Genomic DNA, 8,092 nt, shown 5'->3' on the forward strand with positions numbered 1-8,092 from the left:
TTGGGCCAAGTTATGCAAAAGAACAATAACAATTTCTCCAACACCCACATTTACAAAGCTCTAGACAGTACTTAGTCCCATACAGTTTCTTTGCAAGTGAATTGAACAAATCAATAAGTTCAAGGGTCTGAAATTTCCTTTTTTTCTATCACCCCTAGTTTAAAATGACCAATTCACTATTCCGTCTCTGTTGTCATCATCTCAGTCATGCATTTCCTCTAAGTCACAAACTGCTTCTTTCCACCTGCCAACAAGGAGCATGTTCAAATTATCTGCCCACATCCAACCAACTGCACACACAGAAAACTATACTTTGGGAATCATTAGTGCAACAAGGACAATTTTAATAACCACATGCCCATTTGGAGAGTATATTGATAAATGGCTGGCACCAAGTGCAATACATTACAACCCACATCTTTGAGTATGTGAAATATACTTACAAATTCAATTATTTTTGATTGATCGGTACAAAGTTTCAATTGAGGTTTTTGTGTATGTGTGAGTCTAAGGGGAAACTCCATGTCAAAGACTTCAGTTTCAGAGACAATATTAATAACACTGCACTACACAAGCACATAGAGCTGTGTTGTTTTGTGAAAGAAAACTAATACAGTTTTACATAAAATGTCAAAAAAAATAGTCCAAAACCCGAAAATGGTTGCAGCCAGATCCAGCCATAAAACAAAACCACTCAGACCAATATACAAAACATCCTAAATAGTAAAGCCAACTTTCTCCAAAAATGCCAATTTGCATTTCTTTAATTTGTCTATCCTCACACGTTATCCTTGCATCTGTCGCTGACATCTTACATACAGTAGAAAGAGCTTATGAGAGGCAATAGAGAAAGCTTGAGAAAACAATCAACAAATGCCTTAGTCTCTTTGTAAGTGCAGTTTCTGTGTTCTCTCTCTGACTTTACTTACAAAGCTGTGTCTGTATAGGGATAAAGACATGCCATGTTGAAGAAAATCAGTGATCTGTGATAATCTCTGAAGAAATGAGGAACCCATTATAAGTGTCTCAATAGTGTGGAAAAAGGCTAGGATTGTTGGAGAATGAACTGGAGAATCTTGCTGCAAAGGGCACTTCATTATTTTTGTCTTGCTTGACAACTGTTTATTGTTGCTCCCAGCCTAGTGAAGGTTACCTGCGATATCGGCAGGAAAACTTGTACTGCTGTGACAACACAAATTTAGAGGCATTCAATCAACCTTTGTCTTACTACACAAAGCCTGTCTTGAGGGTTATGGAAATCTAATGATGATGCCATCCTTGCAGAGAGTGCTTTCTTTCCTCAGTAAATACGTAAATAAAGAATTGTTTTCCTTCTCACAAAACAACAACTCTATGTCATGTAAATGCCATATCAGCCAGGAGCTTCTGATTACTGATTCACTCTGTTGCACAGTCTTGACAAGTACACAACTGCTGCATCTTTGTTGCTAGATTGAGGGACGTTTACACTGCTGTCACCTAAAACTTGACATCCAGCAATTCTGTGTTAGCAGTTCAACATTAAATGCCAAATGATTCTACATTCAAAATAATTTTGTGGTCAATTGGTACTAATGAATTGGCACTTGGTCTGCTATTTTGTCTAAATCACAAGGGCTTGATAATCAACAGATTAAATTAGAGACAGTAAAATCTTGGCTCCTTTTTAAATTAACCTTGTCAGTCTTAAAGTGACTATATGTCATTTTTCATACAATGGTCTTAATGACCTGTAACAGCAAACGAGACTAAAAGTGACATTTTTATATAGTTTTTATTAAGGCCTCTGCCTAGGTTCCATTTTTCCCACGAAGTCACAGAATGATTTGCTGCAGGTAGACAGCGCTGCAGTAACACAGCACGGCATGGGTTCAGTTATAACTAGTCAAACAGAGGTGACTCTAAGTTGTCTGGAATTTATGGTCAATAAACTTCATTTATAGGAAAGTATACCTAATGGTTGAATTAGAAAAACAGAAATTAGGAATTATTTAGACTGAAATTAAAGGAATGTATGTTGATGGACAGACTGGAATATGTCAACTTTTACTCAATACTATTTCAAAACCACTTTTTCAAAGGCTATAAAATTGAATAAGACACCCCAAAATTAATGAAAGTAGAGATCTGTACGTGCCAAACAGCATTGTGTGGAATCAATTATGTTATTTGGGGTAATTAAAAAGAACACTGATATAGGAAAAGGGGTCAATTTGACCCTGGGACAACATGAGGGTTAAAACTGTTCCTTCCTAATTACTGTTAAATCATATAAGGGCTATCTAAAGGTAATTCTTGTTAATTTTGTTGGTTAGATCATTGTTTGTTTTTTAAGGTGTATTTATCCTTGTTTTAGGGATTCGAAACATGCTGTTCTGTACTATCCATGTAGCCTGGTACTACCAGACTATCGTACATTTCATTGGTTAAAGTGTTAACTTCCTTAAAGGTGGGTACTCTCTTGAAGTTTAAAACTATTGCATCTGCCCAAAGCCACTCTGGATCTGCCATAACCAATCACGAACAAAATTCTTTTTTTTTTGTTGTAAAAATAGGCAATTGTGTGATGACCACGCGACTTTCTGTCACACAGTAGTAAAATCACTGTATAGTAAGGATAAGCCTGCAGTCAATCGGGGCAAACAAATCACAATTCACTTATTATTATAGCCATAAGTAGAATTAAATGGTTGAATTAAACTTTTGCACAGCGTTGCCGGTGACCCCCTGAGCATTGCTGAGAGACCATGAATAAAGCTAAAGTTCTTCTGGGATGTATGCTACTGATCAGGCATGCTGTAACAGCAGTATTTCTTCATTTGTTTTATTCATTTTGCTTTTGTTATTCATTTTACTCCCAGTGGGACGTACTGTATATACAGTATGAGATACATATGCAGAATTGGAGACACAACAAGCAGCAATGCCAAATGCTGTCTTCATACAGAGAGCAAATGAAGGTTTATCCAGACATGATTAATGGACCCGCATATCAATTTGGAACAACATGCCGTATTTGGCTGGCACACATAAAAATTCTAATTGTTTAGGAACCAAACAAATTTGCATGCTTGTCCATGAAACACAATGGTATTTTTTAATTTGTCATTTGGCTAACCTATCAAGCCACAGTTGTAGTTTCATGGGATGACGGCAGCTTTTTTTCATGATCTACAGCTTGGCATGTGTACACAGGGAGCGTGTGTGTGTGTGTGTGTGTGTGTGTGTGTGTGTGTGTGTGTGTGTGTGTGTGTGTGTGTGTGTGTGTGTGTGTGTGTGTGTGTGTGTGTGTGTGTGTGTGTGTGTGTGTGTGTGTGTGTGTGTGCGCATGCGTGCGCATGCGTGCGTGTTAAGTAAAACCTAGTGAGTAATAATTAATGTGCGCTAGCTAAAATTGCCACATCTCTGTGCTTGGGCAGCTCCAAAAGTAACTCCCCTGAGACATTGTTTTTTTTTATCATCATCGCCCAAGACAAAATCTATTGAACCGGGCAGCTATTAGAAATGGATTTCACTATGAAGAGCCCAATTGCAGGATGGGTGTCTTTTTTTGTATTTGAATCAAAATGGAAATGAGGAGTGATGACCTTCAATAGCCTGCCTCAATCAAACGAACCAAGCTCAATTTGAGGTATTGTAGTCACGGAAGAAATCTCATCTCAACAGCAGTTTCTGTGTGGTCCAGCGCATAATTCAAACTGAGATGAAAGTGAGCTGTTTACATTTTTCACTTGTAAATGATGCACCCTTGCCTTTGTGTTTCAGTGACACCATTTCTCAAACCAGGAAGTCTACGGAATACATTCACAAGTTAATTCCAATTAATATTGTTGGATGGGTTATATGCTAGAAAGCAGGCAAAAGAGAATACAATTTCACAACACAATTCATTCGTGGGCCCTTGACACCTTGCATCACAAGACACATAGTAGCTTGGTCAAACTCATTTTAAGTTTACTTGATTGCATTTTGAGTGGCAAAATGTCTAGTTGAAGAATTTATTGAATTAATTTACATGAAAATGAGAAAAAATAACTTCAACCTTCTTTTTTTCCAGGGATCTAAATGTTAGTACAACATAATAAAAAAAGGTCTAATGGTCAAATAACTAATACTGTGGCACAGATTAAAGTAACTTTAAGGAAAACTTAAAAATACTTGCATAATAGTCTCTTTGCCATCTCTGGTTGCACAGACACTGGTTACACAGGGACTGATAGTGAAGACAATGGGCTTCTGTTTTCATTGATTAAGTTATTGATTGATTTGCAATAATGGCCTTCTAGACATGTCTACAAGACTGGAAAATGTGTTATTACTAATTTTATTATTATTATTAACAGCTTCATGTAATACATTCATGGAATACACTTTGTTGTGCACCCACACGCTGAATACACACACCATAAATGGTCTCATGTCAAAGTGAGATGAGAGACTTTTGGCTTTCTTTACATTTCTATCAGAGAATTATTAGTGACTTATTATACAGTACATCTAACTTAAGAAGTAAGTGTGTATTTCTCTTGCATCTGGTCACAGGTCTTTGTGACAAAAGATCCCGTTTTCACATTTTAAAGGTCAAGAAGATAACCACATGTAGTGGAGATGCCAGCCAGCATCAGTTTGTGTACTGCCATTTGAATTCAACCCTACTTTATGAGTTTGTGCACAGCTGCACCATATGTGTGTGTTGGCTAATGACAGGGCCCTCTAAATTGCACAGACTGGCATTTGGGACAGGGCCAACATGCATTTGTGTTACTGTTTTTTACTTCCCTACATCACGTTATTTCTACAGTGTTAGTGTGAGTCTGGACATGAAGGGTGGAAGTGATCATTTTCACTTATGCTACAGTCCAAAAAACAATTGTTACTGTGTTTTTAAAATAACTTGCATGTATTTATCCTCTGATTACAAATAAAATGTGTGGTCTTGCAAAGAGGTTGAAGATGCCTAATGTTGACTTTGTACTGTATCATACTACGGGTGTGTAACTTACTGTACATGATATTGCCCATGTGTGGAACTCCTTTTTCAAACCACAACACAACAACACCTAAATTCTTGCTGCATTTTTCACTTTTGGAAGACTGTTTCCAATGGAACCAATATTAAAAGAGGTTCCAATACCATACATAAAACCATATTATGGACAAAAGTCAAGGGTTAAAGACGAGGTTTCCTAAGAGTCTAAGTGAAAGGGACTTGCTTAGTGTAGTTATATTTAACAAACTGCATATTCTCTTCATGGAGTTTTTTGGTCATTGTTAGAGAAATTGTAGATGTGGCAATCTTCTCCACTTATGTCATACACAAGAAATAGCAGCCGTTTCTACATGCAAGTACAAGTATAGTTTCAACACGTAAAGGTAATAAGGTAACTGCCACTGCAAATGTAGCTATTATACCATCTGCAGCACGAGTAATGTGTGGGAAACAAAACCAGGGGCGTATTGGCCATCTGGGGCCAAAGTGCTTTTTGGGCCAACTGCCTACAATTCTTTTTCTACATTTTTTTTTTTTTTTCTTTTTTGTCTGGCCCATATAAGTGGTAGACCTATGTCGGCGTCCCATTTTTTTCCTATTGACACTGGGCTGCCCCAAAGCCCTTTAGTCAAAAATATCACATAGGCTAGTTTTTTTGTTTGTTTTTTCTGACAGACGCAGCCCATGAAACACGTAGCTCAGCGGTCCAATGGTTGTTTTTCCTAATTGACACTGGACTAGCCCAATCATATCTTTAAACAGCACCCTCTTTTGGATTTGTGCCTGCATGCAGTTTCAGTGTGCATCTGCCAGGCAAGAATAGTGATAAAGATCATGGAGAAGAAATGCGAAGGAGGTGCAGAGAAGCTGCGTGAGAAAAAGAAACAGGCCGTTTAGGCAGAGGCTGCCAGATTTGTCAAATTGACAGACATGTTTTTGGCAGTAAGCAACCGGACCTTCATCACAGGCGCGTAGTCAGGAATGCTCCAAGGTGGCACTAGCCCGCCCACTTTACTCAATGACCCGTCCAGCCAAGTTTGATCAAAATACATTTTGTATTTGTATTTGTATTTGTGTGTTTAATATGTCTTCTCTTCTGATTAAAATTAAACTTTTTAAACCATGGAATTAGGATCAAACTCTTAGGAAGCCTTCGGAACATTGGTGGTTACTATGGTAACAACAGGCAGACTCCCCGGGCTGCGTTCAGCAGCTAACGTTAGCTAACCGCTAGCTGGCTCTTTAGACAATGTACCATGGATGTGTTAAGCAATGTACTGTTAAACGTTACCGCGACAACAATGGCTTCTCTTTAAAGTGGTATGGACAGTTTTCTTGAATAGAATAGAATGTAAATAAGGACGAGCTTTTCTGTGAGTGACGTAGTTTTCTTTGATCCTGTCACTGCCGTGGACTCGGTACACTGTCTAAGATGTGGCGCCTTGCCCGCTGGTCATTATGTCTTTCATAATTCAAACAATGCTTGGCTGAAAGTTTTCTTTCTTTGATTTTCTTTTACTCCTGGTAGCGCATTTGCTGCTCATCATCTGACCGTAGTCCTGAAGCGACAATGCTGTTATGAATTCACAAGGATGTTACATGTGCAATTTCTGTCTGATGTGGGCTATTCTATGTCATTTGGTATGCAAACGCCTTCTCTGCTGTTTGGGTTTTATAACAGTGCTGGTTAAATAATGTAGGTAATAGGTTGAAATTGAAAGGTTTTTGTCTAATGTTGTGTACAAACCTTTTAGACTGAGTTTTGTTGGTTGAGCATGTTGTTGACAGTACTGCTATTGCCGTTGTAATGCAGTATACTGGATGTTGGAAGGTAAAATTGTTGCTGTTTTTTTGTTGCTACTTCTACCTCTTTTTGAAAATGGCCCACTCACTTTTGTGCTGGCCCTCCCAAATTATAATTTCTGCTTACGCCACAGGCTCATCAGCTCCCGTGGCTGATGATAGTGGTGTCGGTGGCAGTGGCATGCACAGTGAGGAGGAGACTCAGGAGGAGAGGGACATCAGAGATGAGGGAGTGAGGGTAGAACCAGCGGTAAGCAGAACCCCCCCTTAAAACACTTTGCCCCTTGATGAAACAGCCAAAAACAAGTGGTGGACCAACTGTTGATGATAACACTACAACAATAAAAAAGTAGGCATGCTACACTGTATTATTGCATTAGTTTGGCTAAGTGCGTGGGTGTCGGGTGGGCCGGTCTGGGTCAAAATGCCAGGGCTGATTTTTGGTCCCAGTCAGTCCCTGAACAAATCTGTATCCTACTAACTAAAGCTTTCGGGCTGTAAAAGGTCTAGTGTTTGCTTTTGAAGATTTTGAAAATTAAACTCATCATTTATCAGGCTTAATGTTAGCATAAGGGTTTTTAAACACTTGACCATCAGAAAAATCACGCTTGTTTCAGAACACCCCAAATGTTACACTTGTGTAAGCTAAACTGCATAGTACCACAATATATAATTAAATAAATATCGGGCTAAACAACATAACTTCACACTCCTGCCTTTATTGTTTTAGAAATGAATCACTCTTATAACTTATAAGTGACCCGCTTTGTCTTTGTCGCACTCTCTCCAAATATGGTTGTATAAATGAGACCAGCCCGTTTTCAGTCTGTCTGACTCCCTGCCAGTGCTGTATGCCCTTTACACTGCATCAATTAGTGAGTACATTTTATAGGCCATTTAAACTTGGCTCAAGCTGTTAAGATTATCAATGGTGGAGCTAACAGTATTTGCCCTAAAGAGAAGGCAATTGGGATAAGCCTGCCTGCCCTTCCCCGCAGAAGCGGATTGAGATTCAATTGTGGAGTGACATTCGCTTTATGACAGAGTGATCTTGGTATTCACAACTAGGCCAAGATGCCCTCTTGTTAAACCGGGGCATTTTGTTAATGGTGAAGCAGAAAGAAAGCAGATTGGCATTTGTCTGGTGAGAAGGAGGGCATAATCAGGCGGATCGGAGGCCGAGGAGTGGAGACAAGGGCCAATTATGCTCTTCCACTGGAGACACTTCAGAGGAAATGATAACCGGAGCTTAGAGTGACAAAGTAATATCACACACTCCCCTGAACGAGGACGTGGTGT

At 39.0% G+C, this 8,092-nt stretch overlaps 1 long non-coding RNA gene across 1 annotated transcript in view; it reads right to left on the reverse strand.

Annotated features, from left to right (window-relative positions):
* Positions 1-6,363: 6,363 nt before the first annotated feature.
* Positions 6,364-8,092, reverse strand: part of LOC116687755 (uncharacterized) — a 4,976-nt gene continuing 3,247 nt past the window's right edge. Inside the window, exon 3 of the long non-coding RNA XR_004331624.1 lies at positions 6,364-6,431. This is a non-coding gene — a long non-coding RNA (uncharacterized LOC116687755). The remainder of the gene's footprint in view (positions 6,432-8,092) is intronic.

This window comes from Etheostoma spectabile, chromosome 4 (genome assembly GCF_008692095.1).
Source record: "Etheostoma spectabile isolate EspeVRDwgs_2016 chromosome 4, UIUC_Espe_1.0, whole genome shotgun sequence".
Taxonomy (NCBI): Eukaryota; Metazoa; Chordata; class Actinopteri; order Perciformes; family Percidae; genus Etheostoma; species Etheostoma spectabile.